At 42.2% G+C, this 24,692-nt stretch overlaps 1 long non-coding RNA gene across 1 annotated transcript in view; it reads left to right on the top strand.

The window, feature by feature from the left end:
• Nucleotides 1–308: 308 nt before the first annotated feature.
• LOC113891540 overlaps nt 309–24,692 on the top strand; it is a 53,288-nt gene continuing 28,904 nt past the window's right edge. Inside the window, exon 1 of the long non-coding RNA XR_003510791.1 lies at nt 309–406. This is a non-coding gene — a long non-coding RNA (uncharacterized LOC113891540). The remainder of the gene's footprint in view (nt 407–24,692) is intronic.

Below are 24,692 nucleotides of genomic sequence, written 5' to 3'. Positions count from 1 at the left end.
TGCCTCCTCAGGTTCATGGTGGAGCTGGGGAGAATGATGGAAAATGACACGACAATAGAGACAGCATCTCCAGGGCTGGTGGGCAGGAGATGCGAGGGGCTGCAGGGGGAGGCAGGTGGGAGTAGGGACAACTTCCTGGGTGGGAGTGGGGTAGGGTGGGGGATGACGTGCAGGGTGCAGGTGGGAAGTGAAAAGCAGCAGCAGTTCTGGCAGCAAAGAGAGCTGGAGCTAGGGCTGGGCGCAGTCACGTGATTTATCTGGGGATGCTAGAGAACTCTGTGTGGGCTGGGCATGCTGCAATGATTGGATTCCAGCTGTGACGAGTCCAGGATGAATGAAGAGGGAGAACTCTGTAACCCTATGGAAGATTGTGAAGGAGGGGATTCACGACCTGCTTCAGATTATGGTCTGCTGGTTGAAGCGGTGGTTGGGGTGTATGTAGGGCAGTAGGCAGGGTGGGAGGGGGTAGGGGTGGGGGGGAAGTGGGAGTGAGGGGGTAGGGAGAGGGGTGGGTATAAGGCCCCATTGTTCTGTCTAATCCACTTTTCTGGAAGGAAACCTTTGCAACAGAGCAGACCATGTCTCACTTAGCCTTGTGTGCCTGGCAGTGCTCTGCTCAGGGTAGACAATCAGTAAATACTCCGTGAAAAAAGGTCTGTTTACACACACACATACACCCCAATTTATATTTCTCTCACTTTTTTCCCCCTTTTAAGTAGGGCAGTTAGGAATAGATGCAGACACCAGGAGGAAGTTCTCTGATCTCACGCTGAACTGCAGGTTGGCACGTGACGGGGCTGTAGGCTTCAGTTTCTTTGTACATTGATACGCTCATTGTGAGATGAAAGCGTTTCCTCTTCTTCCTTTTTCATGGGTTTTATCAACATTTTGACTGCTCTGAGCATCTTCCTCATCAGAATAAAATGCATTTGGTATGGAGCTAATAGTAGGATATTTGGGGGTGGATTAACATGGAGATCTTAATGGCTAGCTATTTGGGTTACCAGTGCTACTGCCTGCGTAGAGGTTAAAGGGAAAAAGTAACAAAGCTTCCTTTCCTTTCATCTCAAATCTTCTTTTAATTTTCTTAGGCATACATCAGTTCATAAATTCAAATAGAAAAAATGTATTTGCTTTAAAGAAAAATAGAAGGAAAAAAAGAAAGATACCTACCACTACTGTTTTGAGGATTGGAAATAACTATTTTTTTCTTGACTTAATTAATATTCATTTTCTAATAGAAGTGTGAATGCTTACCTACCACGTTCTGTTGATGTTTTTGGATTTATTTTTAGAGAGTGGGAGAGAAAGAGAGGAAGAGAGACTGAGAGATCGTCAGACAAAATTTAGCTCATTGTCCACATTAGAGACTGTTGAGACGTAGAATAAAAATTAACTTGAAGCAAACATATCCACAAAATGCCTAAAGACTTGACCTGGCACTTGGAAGTAAAGTTTAGCTTCTTAATCCATGTGAAAAAAGTATATCTATTTCCTATTCTTTTGGCCTCATTTCCTATAGCACACACACTGATTAACTGATGGTTGCGGTGGAATTCTGTCCTTCTATTCAGCTTCTCCCGACAGATTCTTAACCATTTAGAGCAGATTAAAACTTAAATCTGCTCTAGTCAATGGAGAAACTGCTTTATAGATCTATATTATGCTCTATATTTATTCTAGTAAGTCCTCATTCATCCTGGGAAAATGATGAGGTCTTACATTGCTGCATTGTTTAATTGTTTACAAAGCATGTTTCATTCATTACCCTCTGGAGACCTTTCTACTTTAAAAGAGAGACATTTTTATCTGGTTTTACAGTTAAGAAACCTAAGATTCTGATATTTCTTGAGATCACTTGGCTAGCACTTCATGGAGTCATGCCAATACCATTATAATCTGACTCCTGTGTCAGGGTTTGCTCCAAAAAAAAAAAAGAAGAAGAAGGAATGTAAAGACAAAAAGGACTAACTAGAAAACTGTTACCTGTGAATCTTAGTAGGGAAAGCAGTTGTGTTCTGATTTCTAAATTCTTGATTCAAGTGGAAATTGAAGTGAAAAGTATAAAGTTTAAAATAATCCACTAACATTTATTGACTACTGTGCTAGGCATTGAAAAGCCCATGCGTTACCTCATTTAGTTCTCCTGACAATCCTAAGAAGTGGAGAAATATAATCACTTCTGATTTTCTAGGTGAAGAAAGGGTTGAGAGAAAAGTAACGAAAATGAATGTTTATTGAGTGTTTCCTCTGTGTAGTCATAGTGCTATATGTTTTACATGTAACTTCTCATTTGTTCCTTAAACCTGTGAAGGAGAAACCCATTTCACAGATGGCATGACCGAGGCACAGGGAAGTGGCGTATCTTGTCCAGGTTCACATAGCTGTTAAGAAGCAGAGCTGGGATCTGAACCCAAGTAGTACTCTGTCTGGAGTCTGGGCACTTCCTACCTAACTGATGCTGCAGGCCAGTCTTTTCTCCTTGGGTTTTGGTCAAAGCTCGGGAAGATAAGTGATCATTTGTGGTGCTCAGGGCTCTTGAGCACGTGGGAGCAGCATCATACCTTCTTGGACAAGCTGGTAAAGAGCCACCTTTTCCTACAAGAAGAGGAAGAACTTAATAGGAGTTTTTACAAGGACTTTGATGTGGGGAGAGTCTATCTGAAAATACTGCATTATTGGGGCTTGAGCAGTAAATATGCTTACGAGTTTTTTACTGTAAGGCAGGGTTTTGGACAAGTTAGAAGTGTGTTTACTGAGTCTGAAGAGAGAACAAGGTTAGGTTAAGTAGCTATTAATAACAGTTGACGATAAGCAAAAGACAACTCCAGGACTGTGGTTGTCACAGTCTCTTAATTAGATCATCAGGCTAATACTTACTACTTGCTTATTTTATATTGTTTGTTACTGGTTTCAAGTGTACAGGATTGGATCAATCATAATCCTGTTTTATAGCATATGACATTGGTCCTTGCAACTTGTTTATACTGATCACTATTTTAAAAGCATAGTTAAGTGAGAACGTATTCTAATATATGCTTCTGGGTACTCTGGACCCAGAGCTACAGCTCTGGCATGTGGTTTATCTGTGGAATCTTTTCCCACAATCTGGACATAAAACCTGGGAGGAAATGGCTTAGGAGAATCTGCTCTGAAACCCAGAGCTTGGGGGCAATGACCTTGCTATGGATAAGACGCTTCTCTCCTTCCCACCAGGGGTTAAGGTTTCAGGGTAGGGTCAGCCAGGGGCTTGATGAGGAAAGAGTATTCAAGACATTCTCTCCAAATTCCAAGGAGATAAAACAAACAAGTGGTCATTTTCCAGGAAAATTGAGGCCATGTTTCCAGTGCCCTGAGAATCCTCATACTCACCATTCCTCTGCCAATGAAAAAAGTTGCTCACACCCTCAACCCTTTGCCTTGGGAGGGTCAGCTGGGGTGAGGCCAACACAGCTGCTTCTAGAGGGAAAGCTGGGAAATTGCACCTTGCGGGGCCGGGTTGGAAGTCCCTGAACCAGGCGTTTACAAGGAACAGTTGAGGTTGCCTGGAAGAGAAAACTCTTTGCATCTAAGAAGACTTGCATGCTTGTCTTTCTTCCTCATCACAACTTCTTTCTGTCTCTATGGAAACTGTATTTGTTCCAACTTTCCTACCCCCAAAATGAATTTTAATTGTGATACCAGAGCGGGGCATTTTGTGTTTCTAGGGCTTGGACTCATTGTGAAGACTGTTCCTCCACCCAGGGCACTGGTGTTCGTTTTCTTTTTTTCTGGTTATTTGTATCTAGTTCGCCAACACACTGCAGTGACCGAGAGCACGAACTCTGTAGTTGTGTTGACCGGTTCCAAGTTCCAACTCCAACATTTACTGGCACATTGAAAAAACAAATTTGGAGAAATATTTAAAATTTCTAAATATTAGTCTTTTTTCCCTGAGATAATGGAAACTGCCTCATAAAGTTGTCATGTGGATTAATTAAAGCATCCTTTGTAATTCACTTTGCACAGCTGTCAGAACATAGTAGGTCCTTAGTAAATGCTAGTTGCAGAGGCTGTCCATGAAACGCAGGTCTTCATAGACTTGTACTTTATTTCTCCTGGCTGGATGCCTCTAAGTAAGATTTCTGGGCTCAAGAGTATGTGCATTATACATTTAAAATCACAGTACCTGATTACTATCTCAAAAGTCTGCAGCAATTTATAGTCCTATTTTAAGTGAACAGAAATGGCTCTCTTCCCCAAACCTTACCAACATGGGGAAATGAGGAATCCTCTCAATTTTGGCTAATTTGATGGTTGGAAACAATTTCTTATTATTTGCGTTTTCCTGATCTGTAAAGAGACAGTGAATCTATACATAGATTTATTGGCCATTTTCAGATTCTCAGTCGGAACAGTCTGTCTCTTCAGAGCCTTTATCTATGAGATTTTACAAATATTTGCTATTTTGAACAAATATTACTAATTTATAAGAAGCCTCCATGAATTAAGGATATTATCTATGTTGAAAACGTTTCTCTCATCCTTTTGTCTTTGTGATCTTTTGCTACCCTGCTATTTACATATTTTATAGGGAGCGATGTAACTATTTTCCTTTTATGTCTCTGGGTCTTCTCTTATTTATCAAAGATTTTGAATGTCCTGTATATCGTAGAATCATACGCCTGTTCTCATTTCACTACAGCAATGGCTTTCAATTTTCTGTGGGCATCAGAATTACTCATGAAGTGCTATAAAACGTTTTTTTGGGTGCGATGATAGGATTTCCAGAGGTGGAACTTAGATGCATGTTTATGAAAAAGAGAGTCTTATTTTGAAAAATGAATCCTGCTGAAAAGTAGGTTCTTTTTCCTCCCATCCCCATCCCAAAAGTAGGTTCTTAAATTGGCAAAATGTTGATATAGTTTTGAAATTGAAATTGAATTGGGATCCAGTAGGTGGCCCCCAGGATGTGCCTCAGTGGCATAGTAATAATTTTGAATTAAAGTTATGTAAGAAATGGCCAATGTGAAAGGGACAGTCTGACCTTTTGTCTCCTCCAAAGCAGAAAGTCAATCTCTCACGTGAAAGGTGTACTCTCCACACTTGGAAGTAGAAAGACACCCTTATTGCCAGAGGTGGGGAATTTGGGCCCAGAGCTTGTGTAAATAAAGCTTGTAACTTCTTTTATTTACTACCCTGGCTCAAACTGTTTAGATTCTTCACTAATTGATCACTCCAAACCTGAGTTGCTTTGCGGTGTCATTTCCTCACGAATTTATTGTTTCTTTGTCTAAAAAGTATAAAAGCTGCCTGCCTTCCCCTTAGGCCCCATTTCTATGAGACCTCTGTGCACATAATTAAAATTAGTTTCTTTTCCCTTAATCTGTCTTGTGCCAATTTTATTAATTCAGCCACAGGAACTCAAGTGGTGGGAGTAAGTTTCCTCCTCCTAACACTACAGATGGAATGTTTGTGTCTACCCCAAATTCATGTGTTGAAATCTTAACACCCTGAAGGATATTGGGCCTTTGAAGGTGATTAAGTGATGAGGGTGGAGTCCTTCTGAATGGGCTTAGTGCCCTTAAAAGAAACCACACGGAGCTCCCCAGTCCCTTCTCTTCCCCTGTGTGTGGTTACAGTGAGAAGAATGTGTACCAGGAAGAGGACTTTCACCTGAACTCAACCATTCCTGCACCTTGATCTTGACCTGTAGCTGTGAGAAATACATTTCTGTTGTTAGTAAGCCACCCAGTCCATGCTTTTCTGTTATAGGAGCACAGGCACACTAAGACATTAGGTGACAGGCACATTCATTATCTGTTCTTATCTTTGAATATGTTTGAAAATTTATATAAGTGGTAGCCTTAAAAGTTTTGATAGCATGCAAAGCTCATCAAGGTTGCTGTCCTCATCAGTTGGCTGAGCAGCAGAGATGTAAGTTGACTTGCAAGTTCAGCTAGGAAGCAATGTGGACTCATCATGGTGGTGTTGTGCAATAGGGCATTCGCCCGCGGGGTAGCTGAGCCAGAGCCTGAGCAGCCGGCCAGGGCTGTGCTGGGTCCTTGGACCCTGAACAGCATGGCCTCCTTTTCCCAGTTGCTTCATGGCTTTGCCCTCAATTCTGTAGGACTCTGTGAAGAGGCAGGAGTAGATATTTCTGTTGGGGAGGCAAGTAAAAAATGGAAATCAGTCTTTAAATCTCTCTCTGGGAAAACAGCAGTAAGTGGCAGGAGTAGAAGTATTCCTATTTCCCATCAGATTTTTTAAAAAGATTTATTTATTTGGCTGCACTGGGTCTTAGTTGAGGCATGTGGAATCTAGTTCCCAGGGATTAAATCTGACCAGGGATTAAACCTGGGTCCCTTGCATTGGGAGTGCAGAGTCTTAACCCCTGGGCCACCAGGGAAGTCCCTTCCCATCAGACTGGCTTCTCTCTCCCCGCCTCCATTAAAAATCTTTGGTCAGTCCTCTTATACTCACTCTAAATCTTCCAGTTTCACCTCTCTCTTTTGTATCCCCAGCATGACACTCTTTTCCTAGTCATGGTAACTTCTTGGTCTTGACTATTTGCTTACTTCTGCAAATCTGCAATCAAGTATTAGGAACAGTATTAAAATAGAGGTCCTATTCCAGTGACCCTCAGAGCCCCATATAGTATCTGTTATTAACAGGATGCACAGTTGAAGGAGGATAAACATAAAACACTACAGTCAACCTGAGATAACCTCACCCAAACTTTCCCAATCCCTAGTCCTCACTCTTAGAAAATACCACTACTCAAAACACAGCTCAAGGGAAGCCCAGGGCAAACTGGCTCTCCATCTGTCAACATATAGGCATGAAGATAACCAGTTAACTAAAGAGGAACTATTGGTGCAAAGCAGGAGTTGAACTGTGAACAAACAGAACAACTTCCCTCTAGGGGAAAAGGGGGTAGTACTGGGGAGAACTTTTGAGACGGTCTCAGTAGAGATTGGAGAGATCCAAGAGGACATGATATCCGTACATTGAAAACAAGTTGCCATTTAAAGGAATAATCAGAAAACTAGAATTGTTGCCATTGAAATCTTGACAATATGATTATCAAAATTAATTTCAGGGACTTCGCTGGAGGTCCACTGGTTTAGATTGTGTGCTTCCACTGCAGGGGGTATGGGTTCCATCTAAGACCCCACGGGGTTTCATGGTGTGGGCAAAAAAAATTAATTTCAAAATTCCACAGAAGTCTGAAAAAAATAGATGCAGCCAAGGACTGAATTAGAAATTTGGAAAATAAATTAAAAAAAAGAAATCTTTTGAAACTTAGAGACATGATGTCAAAAGAGAGGGGAAAAGTGGTTGGGAAAAGATCTAAGCAGTTCACTTTTGAGGGAAAGAGAATATGGAGAGAGGCTGTGACTTTTCTCAAAAGAGAGAAATAACCTGGTCTTCAGATTGAAAAGGGCCCATCTCAGTACATATTGTGACATTTTTGCCCTGTAAGAATAAAAGGAATATTCTTAAAGTTTTCAGAAAGAAAACATAAAATTGCCTGACTAAAGTCACACTGGACAGCAACAGTGGATGTTGAAGGACGAAGCACCAAGTTCCAGGTTCTGAGGGAAATGATTTGAACACATAAATATACACCAGCTAGGCTAAGCCTAAAAATACCTGCAGACACAGATAAGGCCTCGGCAAGATCATCTTGTCTGTACTTTTTCTAGAAGAGTTACTCAGAGCTGTGCTAGAGCCAAGCAGAAAACAAACCCAGGAAAGAGAAAAACATGGGCTCCAAGGAACCAGTCTAGGACAGTGACAGTATGTCCTAGGATGAAGATAGTTGCTCCGCAGCCTAGCGTAGTGAGTTCAAATTAGGACAGGAAGTCAGAGGGCTCCATGGAAAATGTTTTCAGGAAGAAAGTGAGTAACATCTTGCAAGATCTTGTGATTAGGATCTAGACATGTCACCACAGCCTGCTATCAGTGAGATGGTGGCATGAGTCTTTTTTTTCCTCCCCCAACAAGATAAAAAATGGCCCCTAGATATTCTGGAAAATACAAGGAAACCCTCTACAGGGAAGTCATGGTCTGAATGTGAAACAAGTCAGCTTTGAGCTGTTAGTGGTATATGAGAACTAGTGACAGGCCCTCTGAACTAAATACAACCTTTTTGGACTTGTAATGGGTACTTGGTATATGTATTTGCCTCTGTTGAGTGTACTTCTTTATTCATGAAAGTGGCTTGTCATTTTTATAGCATATTTTCTTTGTATATTAGCTTTTCCCTAATATTTTTTGGAAGAATAATCACCTAGACAATAAACTTAGGTATAAATTTTGTTCTCATTCTTTCTCTCTTGCCCTGTCACAAAAAAAAAAAAAAAAAGAAATAGATTTTGTAGTTTTTAACACAGTAATGGTGTCTTTGAATTTTATGTTTTTCCATTCTCATGTCAAACATATTTATTATCTATCTTTTAAATTTTTATTTTAAATAAATTTTTATTGGTGTATGGTTGATTTATAATGCGTTTCTGCTGTACATCAAAGTGAATCAGTTATATGTGTACATATATGTATATACACTCTTTTTTAGATTCTATTCCCATATAGGTCATTCATAGTATTGAATAGAGTTCCCTGCACTATATAATAGGGAATTATTAATTATCTATTTTATATATAGCAGTGTGTGTATGTCAGTCCCAATCTCCCAGTTTATCTTCTTCCCGTATTCCCCATTGGTAACTATAACTTTGTTTTCTATATCTGTGACTCTATTTCTTTTTTGTAAATAGGTATACTTGTACCATTTTTTTAGATTCCCACATATAAAGGATACATATGTCTTTCTCTGTCTGACTTACTTCACTTAGTATGGCAATCTCTAGGTCCATCCATGGCATGGAAAATGGCATTGTTACATTCTTTTTTATGACTGAATAATATTCCATTTTTTTGGTGTGTGTATCCCACATCTTTTTTATCCATTCCTCCATCAGTGGACTTTTAGGTTGCTTCCATGTCCTGGCTGTTGTAAGGAGTGCTGCAGTGAACATTGGGATAAATGCATCTTTTTGAATTATGGTTTTCTCTGGATATATGCCCAGGAGTGGGACTGCTGGATCATATGGTAACTCTATTTTTATTTATTTATTAATTTTTAAAGGAATCTCCATCCTCTTCTCCATAGTGGCTGTTGCCAATTTACATTTTCACCAACAGCGTAGGTGTGCCCCCTCAGTCGTGTCCGACTCTTTGCAACCCCGTGGACTGTAGCCAGCCAAGCTCCTCTGTCCATGGGATTTCTCCAGGCAAGGACACTGGAGTAGGTTGCCATTTCCTCCTCTAGGGGAAGTTCCTGACCCAGGGATCAAACCTGTGTCTCCTGCATTGGCAGGTGGATTCTTTACCACTGTGCTACCGAGGAGGCCCAACAGGAGGGGTTCCCTTTTCTCTATATCCTCTCTAGAATCTTTGGTTTATAGATTTTTTTATGATAACCATTCTGTATGGTGTGAGGTGATACCTCACTATAGTTTTGAATTGCATTCTCTGTTTAGATCTTGTGCCCATTTTTTGATTGAGTTGTTTATTTTTTGATATTGAACTGAATGAGCCGTTTGTGTATTTTGGAGACTAAAATATAACCTTGTCGGTTGTTTGGTTTGCAAATATTTTCTCCCATTATGAGGGGTGTCTTTTTGTTTTGTTTATGGTTTACTTTGTTGTGCAAAAACTTTTAAGTTTAATTAAACCACATGTTTATTTTTGTTTTTATTTTCATTACTCTAGGAGGTGGATCAACAAAGATCTTGCTGTGATTTATGCCAGAGAGTGTTCTGCTTATGTTTTCCTCTAAGAGTTTTATAGTATCTCGTCTTACAGTTAGGCCTTTAATCCATTTTGAGTTTATTTTTGTGTATAATGTTAGAGAATGTTCTGATTTCATTCATTCCTTGTAGCTGTCCAGTTTTCCCAGCACCACTTACTGAAGAAACTGGCTTCACTGTATATTCACGCCTCCTTTGTTATGTATTGGGTGACCATCGGTACGTGGGTTTATTTCTGGATGTTCTGTCCTCTTACATTGATTTATATTTCTGTTTTTGTGCCAGTGCCATACTGTTTTGATGACTGTAGCTTGACTTTTGATGACTTGTAGTATAGTCTGAAGTTAGGGAGCCTGAAGATTTTGAATTGTGATTAGACAGTCATTTAAGCTCAGCATCTGGAAACTTAAACTTATGGCCATTAAGAAGCATAAGCTTGAAAAAAATACCCATTAACTTTAAAATGAAAGCCTCAAATTTTGTAATCATTTTGAAGAGTTCCTTAGTAACTAATAGGTCTTGTTTTGAGGAAATATATAGATGCATATAAAGGTCAATCACTCCTCTAGTTTCACTTCACCTTTTTTCTGCTAAATCCAAGTAAAATGAGATAATTTTTTAGAAATTTTGTTTTTTTAATTGCAGTATAATTGACATACAGCATTTCATTAGTTTCAGGTATACAACAAAATGATTCCACATCAAAGAAAATTTAAAGCAGTTATCTCTCGATTATGGGTTTAGAATGATGTGTGTGTGTGTGTATAGTTTCTTTCTTGACACTCCACTTTCCACTACTCATTGCTTTCCTACTTATAAACTCATTTTTTGAAGGAACTCCCCTATTTACTGATAGCAGGAAGTTTTCACATTGAATGTACCTACCTACAAGATTTTAGTTTCTCAAGGACCAGGCTTGGCCTCTGCCCTGTTCCTGTTTCTCTGGCCTGGCTCACTCAGGCTCGGTTCGCCCCCACAAGGTCCTGGAGGGCACCCTGGGCAGATGAGAGCTCTTGGCCCTGTGCCCCTCGCTCTCTGCACTCTCACAGGCACCCTACATGGGGTGAGGGAACAGAGAGCGAGGCAGCCAGTCCAGGTACGCATGGTGACCAGAGCCCGTGTTGCAAGAGCTTGGAGCTCTCTGTACCAATCATTAGACTTTCAAAGTTGCATAAAGTATATATCAGAAGCCCAAATACTAATGTGAAATCAGCACAGAAAACAAAGTAATCAATCAATAAAATAGTCTGGGGCAAACAGACTAAACTCAGAGGTTCTTCTCATGATTAAGTATTTGTGGGGACAAGACATTTTTGGAGAAGTGAATCAGCTCATTTATTTGTGGAAATTTGAGGAATTGTCACAAGGGCCTGAAAGGATAATGAACTTAGGAAGCTCTCAAATGTTGGTATCACCATGGAAAAGCCTTTCATGGAAAGGAGAGAGAAAAGCACAAAATTTGTTTCCTCCCCTTAAACTATAGATTCTTCTCCTTGCCATGCTTTCTTGCAGACAAGGAAGGTCTCTAGGAGAGAGGGTGAGCATAGAAAGAGGAAAAAATGCAGAGAGGACATGGGAGCTTGTCATGAGGATGGAACCCCAAGAGGCAATGGGTACGTCACCCTGGACCATGAGTCACAGTGTGACGCATAGATCTGTGGGTCAATTTCTTTTCTTTGCCCCTAGATCTTGGCATTATCTTGACTTTCATCTCTATGTTCTGCTTGTTGCATTTATACTTCAAAGAGGGAAGGCCATTTTAACATCTTCATAGCATCTACATGCTTGTTGGAAGGCAAAGTCATTAGAATGAATCTACAGCCCAAACCGGGCTTCTCTGGTGGCTCAGATGGTAAAGAATCTGCCTGCAATGCAGGAGACCCTAGTTCCATCCCTGGATTGGGAAGATCCTCTGGAGAAAGGAATGGCTACCCACTCCAGTATTCTTGCCTGGAGAATTCCATGGTCAGAGGAGCCTGGTGAGCTATGGTCCATGAGTTGCAGAGTCAGACATGGCTAAGTGACTAACACTTTCACCTTTTCACCTTTTTGGTAAATATTTTTGAGAGAATACTGTTGAGTCATATGTAATTGCCATTTTTAAAGTCCTCCCCGCCCCGCCACCAAAGTCATACATTAGCAGTTTTATACTGTTCAATCTAATAATTTTGCCTTAGAAATTATTTGGCTGTAAGTGCTGCATTTAATTTACCATTAATTGGAACTCCCTGGTGGTCTAGGGACTAGGACTTGGCACTTTCACTGCAGTGGCCTGGGTTCGATCCCTGGTTGGGGAACTAGGATCCTCCAAGCCAAAAAATAAAAAACACCATAATTTATCGTTATCGACAATTTCTCTGCAATGACTACATATAGGCTGGGGATGTACATAAAGTGAGAACTTTTTACCTATGAATTATTACTAGAGGTACTGACACTTGAGATGCTCATGAATATGAAAGGGAGTAATGAATGGAGTTGAGTTAATGTGGCATGGGTAAACCATTCTTTAAACATTTATTAACCAAAACCTCCTCGTTGTTGTTTTTATTTTGGTTGGCTCTTGGGGGCAGGCTGATGGGCGGTTTGTGTGCAGGAGGTTTGTTAGAGGGGCTACTGGGGAAGGAACCACACTGGGCAGAGGGAGGGCCGGGCTGCAGGTAGTCACAACTGGCCTCAGCAGCTGCACAGAGCTTGGAGCAAGGATGGCCTTCATGCTGGCCAGTTTGGGGCCCCGGTTTCTGGATGCAGGCTGCCATCTGCCCTGGGAAGGGACTATGCAAAGGGCTGGCAGCTCTCAGCTGCCAGCCAACACACCCTGCTGTCCTAACACGAGGATCTGGGAAGAAAAGTCTAAGCGTTTATGAGACTGCCAATATTTTTAAGGTTTTCTTGTAGCACCCTGGCACTGGGCCTGGGGTGGGCAGAGGGACCCATGGCCTGTGTAAAGAGCTGATGGGATTGAGGCTTTTAAATAGACTTTTGGCTTTTAGGGAGAGAAAGGCTTAAACAGACTTAAGAGGGAAAGGAAGGGCATTGGGCAAGACTTGCCAGCAGATGTCAAGGTGGAGAGAGCTCTGGGCAGGGTCAGGAGTCCTGCCTGTCAGAGCCTCAATGGTCTCACTAGTGAATCAAGTAGGGGCAGACCTAACGACCCCTGTATCTTCCTCCAGCCCTGGTACTGGACGGTGCTCTGAGTCTCACCCCAGTGGCCCCAAAGCAGAGCAAATCAGTGTCACTAACTGGTTCAGATTTGAATTGGGCAGCTTGTGAATCTTCTCCTGCTTTCTTGCTCAGCCTCCTGGGGATTGGTGAGGCAGACATGAAGACAGGATCCAAGCCAGGCCGTTTTATGGAGGATCATGTTAATTTCTCCCTATGTTAGCTCAGGACTCTGAACAGGTACATCTGTGAATAGGACAGTTCATTTCATTACTGGCAGATCATACAGCAGGTCACAGAAAGAAAAAAGAAAGAAAAGCAGGAAAAGAACCAACAACTAGAAAACCAGTGACCTAGTCACATGCCTGCTGTGTTCACTCGGGCAGCACTTGAAACAAAGCAGAGATGATTCATGTGGTCCCTGTGAGCACACAAACTTGTGAAACATCCCATATTTTTTCAGGGGTGATGAAAAAGTTTTGGAGGTGGATATTGGTGAATGGTTGTATAACAATATAAATTCACTTAAAGCCACAGAACTGTGCACTTAAAATGGGGTAAATGGTAAGTTTTAGGTTCTGAGTATTCCCACAATTTATAAAAAATAAAACAGACATTGCCCTAAGGGATTGCAGGTTGCATAGAGATGTCACAAAGTAAACACTGATGAAATCAATTATAGCCGGAAGAAAAGCAATCTCACAACCTGAATGCTGCCTGTGATGTGCTCATCCCAGTGTAAATATAGAGTAGTGGAAGGAACCAACCTGGACATCAGCTGGCTTCAAAGCCAAACCCTGCCACTTCCTAGCTGTGCCACTTTGGACAAGACCCCTAACTTCTCTGAGCCTGTCTCTTATTTATAAAATAAAAATGATGATATTGGACTCACACATCTGTTAAATTGAACAAGACATTGCAGGTCAGGCATTTAGCATAGTAACTGGCTCCTAGCAGGCCTTCTCGAAAGTGTTTCCTTTCTGCAAATGACAGGTTGCAAACACAGTATGTAGTGGGACGCAAAAATTAACTTGAAAAACAGTAAGGATAAAATAAAAAACCAAAACATATGGAGAAGTTATTTGGGTAGTAGTCCCTGGTAGAGGCAGACCAAGTGCAGAGCAAGAATGTTCTAAATTGCTAAAAAAGACTTTAAAACTTGTTATTAGAGTAATGGCCTAGCTGTTGAAACTAAGACCCCCTTCCCCAATTATAATAGTTTAAATAAGATGGAAGCTTATTTTTCTCAGTGTAATAGTCTGGAGGTGAGCTGTCCATGCTGGCAAGGCAGTTCTGTTTTTTAACACAAGATTTCCATCTCTGAGTCTAAAGTGTTTGCTTTAGCTTGTGACATCATCTGGGTAGCAGGAAGGGGGAAAGGCCAGGGGCAGAATGCATGTTTCTTTTAGGGGCATAACTCAGAAAGGACACACCTCATTTTTCTGCCCACACCCTATTGACCAAATGCAAGCTCTGAAGGATGCTGGGAGAGTAAACTCCAGCTGGAGTTGCGTTAAGAGGGAAGCTTGGATGTTCCTGACACCCGGCCATCTCAACCACAGAACTCACATTATATTTTCTCTAGTTTATAACCACAGGCTTTAACACACACACACATGAAAGAAAGAAACAAAGCTAACACACTTCCCAAAATGGAGGCACAGTGTCTTGCTCATTAATTCATTGATGAATGAATGCAAGAAAGATAAAGATCTGAGGCTGCTGGCAGCCAGCCTCTAATTCACAGCTCTCCTCTGCTCATTGTACACACTCTCAGGTCCTGTCTCCAAACTCAGAGCCTCTTTCTCCCTGCAGTTGCTTCCAGTGTCTTTGGTAGCCCGATGTCCTCTTAGGAAAAATGGAATTGGGGAAGGAATTTGGGAGGGAGACGGGTAGCTGAGGAAAATGGACACATCTCCTCTTTGGCTTTCTCTGCCCTTTGCTCTAGTTCGCTTACTTGTTCTCTATGTGGTTTCCAGGTCTGGGACCAGCCTGATTCCCTCATGCGGCCAGTGTAACAATGGAGCGCCAGAATGTGAGGGGAGTTAAGGCTGTAGGCTTTGGAGCCAGACAGCTTCGTTTTGAATTCCCATTTGGTCCACTATTATCTGGGTCACCCTGAGAAAATATCAATACTCTCCCTCTCTGGTCTTCAGGTTTTTATTTGTTAATATTAAATAGGGGTTAGTAATAGTCTGTGACCAAAATATAGAAAGCTCTGAAACTAAGGTTTTTAGTAACTCACTAGAGGGCAAAACCTGGCCTGATCGGATCTGCTTGGCAGGAAACTAACATTGATATGAAACTATTATTTTGATTTGACCCACTTAAAAAAATCATTGTGCATTTTGCTACAGAAATGTTCATGTGTTTGATTAGGGGTCATGCTTTTTATAACCTGAAAAATTCTGAATTTGTAAAACTCTGGGCCCCAAGAATTTCCAATAAGGGGACTGTGCCCCAAGGGCTTCCCTAGTGGCTCATATGGTAAAGAATCCACCTGCAATGCAGGAGACCTGGGTTCCATCCCTGGGTCAGGAAGATCCCCTGGAAAGGAAATGGCAACCCACTCCAGTATTCTTGCCTGGAGAATTCTGTGAACAGAGGAGCCTGGTGGGCTACAGTCCCTAGGGTTGCAAAGAGTCGGACCTGACTGAGCAACTAACACACACAGTGTGACCCATTATTCTCCTCCTTAGAGCGTGTCATCTAGAAGGAACAGAAGACTTTGGTTGTGGTTAGTTTGCCAGCTCAAAGTATAATATGGGGTGAGGGGAGTGTCTGGATAATATCAGGTCAATGTCAAAACTCAAATTCATCTTCATCCATGAGGTGGCAAAATATGGCTTCAAAGGTATGGTTAAGTGGATTTGCAAGGCCCCTGGGAGGTGCTCAGGAGAGTCCCACAGTGCTCTGGTCTTGGCCATTCCCTGGCCAGTGGTTTCATAGATGATTTCTAATAAATGAGTTCTTGAGGCTGTAAGCAACAGAAGGCTACATGCGCTAGCTTAAAACAAAATATTCTCAGGAAACATGAGGTCATGAGGCAGCTGGACCCTAGGGATGTTCTGGAACTAGGGGTCAAAGCCCCATGGAAACTTAGGGATTCCCTTTCTGTCTCTTTTTCCTGCTTGTCTGCAAGTCTGCTCTATCCATCTATCTCTTTGTAGGGGAGTTTTCTCTACTTTCTAATCTGCTTGGTAGAAATGGCCATTACCAACAGCTTCTGCATCATATTTCCTCCATTTATGAACACAACCTGATTGGGGTTGAATTTGAGTCCAGACTCCCCAGGAGGGAGACACTGGCTGGTTTAATGACTAAGGAGGTGTGGTGGTGAAGAGTGGCAGGGGCACCTCCTCCGGCCCCGAGTGCCCAAGCTGGGCCTGGTTTCCTTCCACAGGCCTGCATCTGAGCGTCTGAACACAGGACTTGCCTGGTGCCCTATGATGGTCCATGACCCTTTCTTGGCCATCCACTCCTTGGAGCTCCAAGCCACTTTCATCATAGCTCTTCCTCATTCCTTGTGCTGAGAGATAAAATCTAGAGAAGTCCAGTCCTAGAAAGTCAATAGCAGCAGGAATCCCTCACCTTCTCTTGACTTGGGAGACAAATCCATGCCTTACCAGGGTTTCACTTAATTGCCACCCCTTTAAACGTGTCATTGCCTAGTACTTGGCATGTTTACTGAGTGGGACAGAAACCAAGGGTCTACTCTAGCCCACTCCGTGAAGTATTTTCTTCTTGTTCTTTTGGAGGACTTTTGGGGAGGAGACCAGGCCTTCTGACTTGGGAGGACAAGACACTTAAAAACTCCAGATCGCCACTCTCAATCTGCATGACAGAAGGTAAATAGCCTAGGACTAGTTTTTTCATATAGAGAAGAAAGAAATGCCTCCGTCCTTGAGCATTTACTTGGGGATCAGAAAGTTTATTCTGAGCTGAATTCCATAAGATCTTATGCAAACATGTGTTGCAGTCACTGGTTCTTTCTTGGCATCTGAGCTAATGTAGAATTCTTTCCAGCCTCCCAGTTCTGTGGATTGACCATCTGGGGAAGGACCAGCGATGCAGTGTACCTGCAGAGAGCAGATGCTTCTAGGCCTCCCAGCAGTGGCCTCCCTGGTCAGTTTGGTCAATTTCCCCTTGGAGTAAAATGGGTGCACTCTCCCAATTGCCATGCCAGTAAAACATAGCTATCTCCAGCTTAAGGTGTCATACTTCAGGTGCATCCAACCAGTATTCAACAACTGTCTTTGCAGTTTTGGTACAACCAGGTCTTGGTGGAAAGAGGTGTGGTCTTGAAGTCAGGGTGTCTGGGCTTCAGTCATGGCTCTGCCACTGTGAAAACATGGGCAAGTTGCTCACCCTTCCCGGATTTTGGTTTTCTTGTTGTGAAACAAGAGTTGTACTCAATGAGTTCCTGGTCTAACTTGCTTTTGAGTGTCACAATTCAGAGCATTCCACGCCTTTATCAAAAAGTGTGTATTCTGGAAAGGTGAAACTCAGAAGAGCCCGTTCTGTTAGTTTGCTAGAGAGACCATAACAGAGTGTCACGGACTGGGCGGCTTAGACAATGGAAATTTATTGCTTCATAGTTCCAGAGGCTAGACGTCAAAGATCAAAGTGTCAGCAGGGTTGGCTCCTCCTGAGTGCTTTGGAGAACCTGTCCCACACGCCTCTCTGAGCTGCTGCTGGTCTCAGTTCTTGGTGTTACTTGCCTTCTCTGCCTTCATGCTCACATGGCATTCTCCCTGTGTCTGTCTGTCTCTGTGTCCACATTTCCCTTTTTATAAAGATACTAGTCATAGTTGATTAGGCCCACCCTGATGATCTCATTTTAACTTGATTACCGTAAAGACCCATTTCCAAGTAAGGCCACATTCTGACCTTCTAGGAGTTAGGATTTCAATATATCTTTTTTGGAGGACACAATTCAGCCAGTCCATAACAGCAGTCGCAATGCATGGTTAAATATTTTTGTATGGAAGGAATGAAGAAATGGACTAAAAATAGGTTTTTAAATTTTTTCAATTAGGTGATACCTTTCTCTTCTATGGAATACTTGAAGTTGAGTTTATCAGCTGATATTGAGTTTATCAGCTTCATATCAGCTGATATGCAGTGTCCTTTCAAAGGGTTCCCTCTGAGGAAATAAAAGCTGCATGTTTCTTTTTCTTCCTTCTCCTCCCTGCTAGCTTGCTTATCCCTTTCTTTTGTGTCTCCAGTTCTGGTTGTATTAATTCTCACTCTATTCTCTATTCTCCTTCATCTTCAGAAAATAAAGGGAAATCTGTTCTTTATTCTCTGGTTCACTACCCAGAATAAAAATGCAGTCATCGTGCTCACTGAATCATGACTTCTGCTTTCAAAGCCTCCTCTTCCTTCCCACTTTTCTAGGGACTTAAAGAAACCTTGGGACTGGAGGAGTCCTGAGATGTTTTCAAGTCCACAGGTGGCTTGGGTCTCCTTGAATGGCCTACAGTTTTAGGCTCTGCATAAGCATCTCTCCTTCTGAGGCATATTAGATACTGTTTTCTTATGTCAACTGAAAATCCATTTCTCCGTTCTGTCAGCAGTAAGCTGGCTAGAGTGTGACAGAGCAAAGCGGTTGCAACTCCCATGGGAAGCACTTGGAGGCAACACCAGCCTCTCAGGTTCAGATTCCTCTTCACATATGAGAGGCAGTTTTCTCTGGTTCTCCTAGTTATTTAACCAGTCAGTTTCAGGATCTGTGTCTAATTAGTTGAGATAACTTGGGTAGGTGATGTAACTTCTTTGAACAGGAGGATCCACAGCCTTGACCTGCTGCTGCTACTAAGTTGCTTCAGTCATGTCCGACTCTGTGCGACCCTATAGACGGCAGCCCACCAGGCTCCCCCATCCCTGGGATTCTCCAGGCAAGAACACTGGAGTGGGTTGCCATTTCCTTCTTCAATGCCTGAAAGTGAAAAGTGAAAGTGAAGTTGCTCAGTCATGTCCAACTCCTAGTGACCCCATGGACTACAGTCTAACAGGCTCCTCTGCCCATGGGATTTTCCGGGCAAGAGTCCTGGAGTGGGTTGCCATTGCCTTCTCTGACACTTGACCTGAGTTATAGCTAAAAAACTGGAATTTCAAGGCTCTGCTCTCTTCCTGTCTAGCTTCACTTTTCCAAATCTATCTTTTAATCCACAGAGTGAAGATCATAGTACTTACCTCCCCTCACAGGATTGTTATGAAATCAAAGGTGATAGTATTTGTCTTTTTTTTTTTTTTTGGCTAATAACTGCTGCTGCTACTACTAAGGGCATGGCAGGAGTTCTTTTTCTAGATAGGATCAACACCGGAAGTAAATGAAAACATCTTGGTTGCAAGTCACCCTGAGCTTCTAGGAAGCGGTTGCAGACAGGATGTGTGGGAAAGAATTATTCAAAGAATTACTACCAACCTGTGGCCCAAGATCTGATTGTTGGGCCTTGTTGAAGTGCCTGGGAAATGGCCAAGTGGAGTTTTTAGAAGATCAAACCAGGGAGAAGTGCATTTACTGTTTTGGAACAGATGAAGCACAGCACAGGATGATTGACATCCTTGTGATCCACCCTCCATCCATACAAGAACTAGCTCTCTTTGATTTCAGAGACTTGAAGAGAAAAGGTACAGAGTTATTTTATATATTAAAAAAATCACAAAAAATTCTAGCGGTTTGTTTCTTCCCGGCTGGCCCTCACACATCTCTATTCTCTGGCGTGAAGGAGAACAAGAGCTCTGTGGGCAGATTGCAGTGCACTTACCAGTAGAACCGAAGGGGTCCTCCATCGTGGACTTGACCCAGAGGCTCCCACCTGGTAGCACTGATGGTTCCATGGAACTGCTGAGTGTTGTTTCATCCTTGGGGTTTGCAGGTGAGTTTGTAGTCATCCTGGGCTTCTTGTTGCCACTCTCATGTCTAAGAGAGCATTTAGTGGTCTTCTCAGCCTCTAATGAAGGCTGATGAGCGGTTGCTTTCAAGGGCCCGAGGGCTTCGCATCTGTCATGCTTACACATAAATGATTTTAGTATCCAGAGAATCGCATCAGAAGCTAGTTAAAGCCAAGCCTAAATTGTTTATCTGGGTCAGATTTTTGTTCACTGTCTTATTCAAAATAAAGAGACTATTGCTCTGCTAGTATCATAAATCTTCTTTACAAGTCTGTGTTTGTAAGAAAGCTCTGTGGCTTTCCGATACACTAGTGATTGTTAATTTTTGTTTGGGATCTGACCTTGGTATTAAAAAATTTTAACACATTTACCCAAATCTTTATTACTGCTATGTGTGATCAACTGAAAACTTGTTATGTAGCATTGGTAAAACTGCCTGGAGGTGATATGACTGTATGTTTAGAGATGACAGAAATAAATCTGAACCTTTATCATTTAGAAAAGCCTTAAGGTCAGCAAAATATAAAATACACATAATTCTTAAAACATTAGGGTGACTATATTAGAGCAGTCATTCTCAAACTTTTCTGTATATCCGTGTTACCACAGTAGGTCTTTGCTATAGCCTTTCAAAAAAAAATTTTTTTTAAAGAAATACAAAAAACTCCACTGATGATTCTGATAAGCTCCATTTCACAAAATAGTCTTTTACATTTTTAAACTCTGTCAGCCCTGGCCCTTGTGATGTTAGTTCTCACTAACCCAATTACTTCCTTCGTTTTAGTTATAAACCATGAGCATACTTGTAAAGCATTGAGGCTAATTTATAAACTCTTAGCTAAGGAATTCTACTGTTCCCAAAGTAATTTATTTCTCTTTCATCCATTGGTAAGCTCTTATGACTTTTGTCTTTAATCCTCTTCTTAGATAAAAACAACAAACAAAAACCCCAGGAAAAACATAGTAGGGAGTAATTTGAGAACAATCCTTTAAATAGCCATGTATTAATACATGTGTCTTCATGTATACAACTGTGTTAGTCTGTGGCTTTTTAGGTTGCAATATCAGAATCTACCTCAAATGAGCTTGAGCAGAAAAGTGAATTTATTGTCTCATGAAACTGGAAAGTCCAGACATGCAGCTGTGTCAGCTTGATTTAGAGGGTCTGTTAGCCACCCTGGCTTCCTTCACAATCCGAGCCTCCTTTTCTCTCATTGGACACAGGCTTCCTCTGTGTGGCTAAGAGCAATGTCCGCAAGCAGCCTGAGAGTCATGCACCTATAGGCAAATACCCTAATAGAGCACACCCATGGCTAAGCGCCCTGGTAGAAAGATCTCTCTTCTAATGTCTGCATTTACCTCCAGGAAAGAATCCATATATTACCACCTGCTCGGGTCCCATCTCATTGCTGTGATGCTGTACCATGATTGACAGCATCGCCTCGAATATAGAGAATATGAAGGAACCCTCCAGAGAAAAAGCTGCCCTAGAGAAAAGGTTGGCAAATTGTTTTCTAAAGTAAATATATTAGGCTTTATGTGCTACATGAATCACTGCTGCATGTTTTTTTTTCTTCTGCTAAGCCGCCTTAGTACTACCATGAGGAAAAAGGACTGGAAGTAGGATCAAAACTGAGCAGAAAAAGGAAAATAGGGACAATGGAAGGAGGGAATGCAGAAAAACTAAGGAGGGCAAATTGGAACATATTTTAGAAAGTATCAAGGCCGTATGTTTGTTATTATGAAACAGAATGAACTCTAGAGATAGGTGAAAAAAATGATTGGCATCTACCTTTTGCAAAAATAAAAGGAAAATTCATTTTACTTAAGTAGAGCAACAGGATTAGATTGTGGTTCATGTTCGTACAAAGTTCTTATAAGAAAAAATAGAGAAGAATAACATTCCTTCCGATGGGGAAAGCACACCAGAAGGACATGCTCAAAAACAAGATGAAAGCCATAACCTAAATTTAAAACAAGCTGAAATGGAATAAGAAAATGATAGACGCTATGGAAGAACAATATAAATCAATGGTAGAGAAACTCACAAATGAAGTATTTAGAAAAATACTGCAGAATGTTGTTCTCTTTCGCATAGTACTCTGAAAAACCGAGAAAGGCTGAGAAACTAGCTAGTTCTTTTTAGTCTACCGAAATCAAGAGGAAAACACCAGTTCAAATGATTCAAAAAGGCCTGATTTGTTCTTTTGGGCTGGAGTTCTTTGAGCAAATGTGTCCATTCATAAGGAACTGAAAGGTAGTTTTTCTCTAAAGTGCTTATTATCACTCCTATTGTGGGTCTCTTAGAGTAAAAGTGTCAAGTATAATCTCTCTCCTTCTGAATATTCTACACGTTCACATATATATTCCACATATCTCTGTATACCTACATTCTCTGTGTATTCTTAAAGTAGTAGATCTAGAAAGTTTTTCAAAGTGACATTGGATCAGGGTATGTGCTGAATTGTCACCTGGGCAGGTAGATGGCTTTGAGTATTCCAGTCTGAAGAAGGGCATGTTCCAACCAAAGGAGTCTGTGTCTAGCAGACTGAGTCCCCTTTACCGGGGTGCGAATGCAGGATACTTCTCCAAGTGCATAGTCCAGGCAGGTTGTTCCCAGTTTCCCATGGTACCGTGTACACTGGAAACCTTTGAGTAAAGCTCAAGGAGGTGGTCAGGGTAGAGAGCCCACCTCTGCTCTTTTCATGGTTTTTTGCTCTTGGGTGTTGGCTAGTTGTAGATTTGTTAGGGTGCCCCCACCTCCTCCTCCTTTATGGTCTTTGCTCTCTTGTTGCCCACAGCCTGAGCTGGCTCAGTGGCAGTCTGGACTGCTGGTGGACATCCTGGATTGCCTGCTCGTTCCTTCCCCACTTGGAAAGCTCTGCACATAGGATTTATTTTCACCCCTTGTCCCAGCGCTGCAGGTAGTCGGCTGCCCGAGAAGTTGTTTTGATGAGGCTGATACAGCCCTTCCCAGCTCCTGCCGGCTCCTCAGTGAATAGTCTAGGTCAGCGTCAGAAGAACTAAAAATAGCTGGAAATGCTCTAGCTTGTCATTCTCAAGTAGCTGGGTCAGATGAGGCACCAGAAAAAGAGAACCGTGGAGCCTGGTGTCCAGCTCTGAGGCCTGCAGGCACCTCTTTGCAGAAAGCCTGTGTGTGGTTTTGACAGCAGAAGAGCAATAGACACACACACATTCACATACCCTTACTCCGCACACACTGCACGCACAATGACCAGGTACTGTAGAACCTTGTGGAAAATAAAATGCCTGTTGTGTATCTAGAGTTTGGCAAACAGTGGCTTCCTTGGAGGAAGTGACAGAAGGCCGGATCTGGAGTGAGATGCTGCATTGTGGACAGGCACAGGGGTAAGGAAAAGAAGGAAAGACTTTTTCTGACGGCTGATGCAGTGCAGCCAGGAAGATGAACATGGTGGCCTGTGGAGTCACACAGCCCTGGCTGGAAGTCTGACTCTGTTCCTCACTAGCTTGTTACTTTCTATTTGTTTTCATCAGCTGTTTTCGGCTCCAAAGTGGGGATGATGCCTGCCACAGAGAGCTGTTGAGGGGATTAAGGAAGGCCATTCATGCAAAGTGCCTAGCATGCCTCGCACAGTGTTAGCAAGCATAATTGTTCATTTTTTGATTTATGTGGTAAGTAGCACGGTGAGAAAGTCTGTTTACTCACCACATTCCTGAAGCTTATCTGGTTATGGTTGGAGTGCAAACCATAGGCTATTCCTGAGTGTGGCTCCGGAGCGGCATGATGTGGGGCTTCCTGGAGAGCTATGGTCTTATGAGTATAAGACCAGGGTGGGTGCTGCTGTTCTGGGTCGACTTAGGCCAGTGGTTTCTAACTGCAGATCCTGACCACTAGTGGTTCAAGACATCCAATTTTATGGCCTAGAACCAGCATTCCCAAAACAGTAGACTAGAATAGACCCAAACAACAGATGCAGCAGTGTAAGAAGACTGCAGCAAGTAAGGGTTTTGGTAACATATGTATGTAGTGTGTGAAATGTGTTTCTTACTAAAGATTGTGGTCAAAATGTAGAAACGAACAAGTAAAAATGATGGTAAAAAAGTAAAAAATATGGAGAACCGATATTTTGTGTAGGGAGTTCTGAGTACCCTGGGAGTTCAGGCCTTCTGGCCTGTGAGTTCCTGAGGAGGTCTTTGTACCATTTGTAGTAGTTTGGAGTTCTGTTGGAGAACAGTCGAATTTGACCATTTTTTGCCTAAAGCAGGTGGAAGTTCTAGTCTGGAGTTCCCCCACAAGAAGCAGGTGAATGACGGCTACTTGAATGGTTGATCAGTTGAAAAGCACCGGTATTTGGCTCCAGGTAATAAGGACCTGGGGGCAGGGAAAGAAGAGGCAGGTGGAGGGTGAGATAATGCAGGATGGTGAGGGGTGGTGGGAGGGAGAAGTGAGCATTGTAAATAGGATTAGGAAGTGCCATTTGCTTAGCAGGTACCTGGGGAATGTCTTCCAGGGGCGAGGCCCCAGTTTAGGCCTGAGGCCTGTGCAGCTAAAAGGTTAGGCCTTGTTCCGGTCCTCACAGAGCATAGCATCTGTGCCGAAACAGATGAAGGCCCGCCAAAGTGGTAGTTTTATCCAATGAGTTCTATTTTTTACCTATTAAAATTTAACGTGTCCCTGAATATAACATGGGATTGAGATAGCTTTTCAACTGTTCAGTTCAGTTCATTCGCTCAGTCGTGTCCGACTCTTTGTGACCCCATAAACCTCAGCACGCCAGACCTCCCTGTCCATCACCAACTCCTGGAGGCCACCCAGACCCATGTCCATTGAGTCAGTGATGCCATCCAACC

Source organism: Bos indicus x Bos taurus, chromosome 4 (assembly GCF_003369695.1).
Source record: "Bos indicus x Bos taurus breed Angus x Brahman F1 hybrid chromosome 4, Bos_hybrid_MaternalHap_v2.0, whole genome shotgun sequence".
NCBI lineage: Eukaryota > Metazoa > Chordata > Mammalia > Artiodactyla > Bovidae > Bos > Bos indicus x Bos taurus.
Note: the sequence above shows the minus strand (reverse complement) of the source record. Positions and strands in the feature narration are given on the sequence as shown.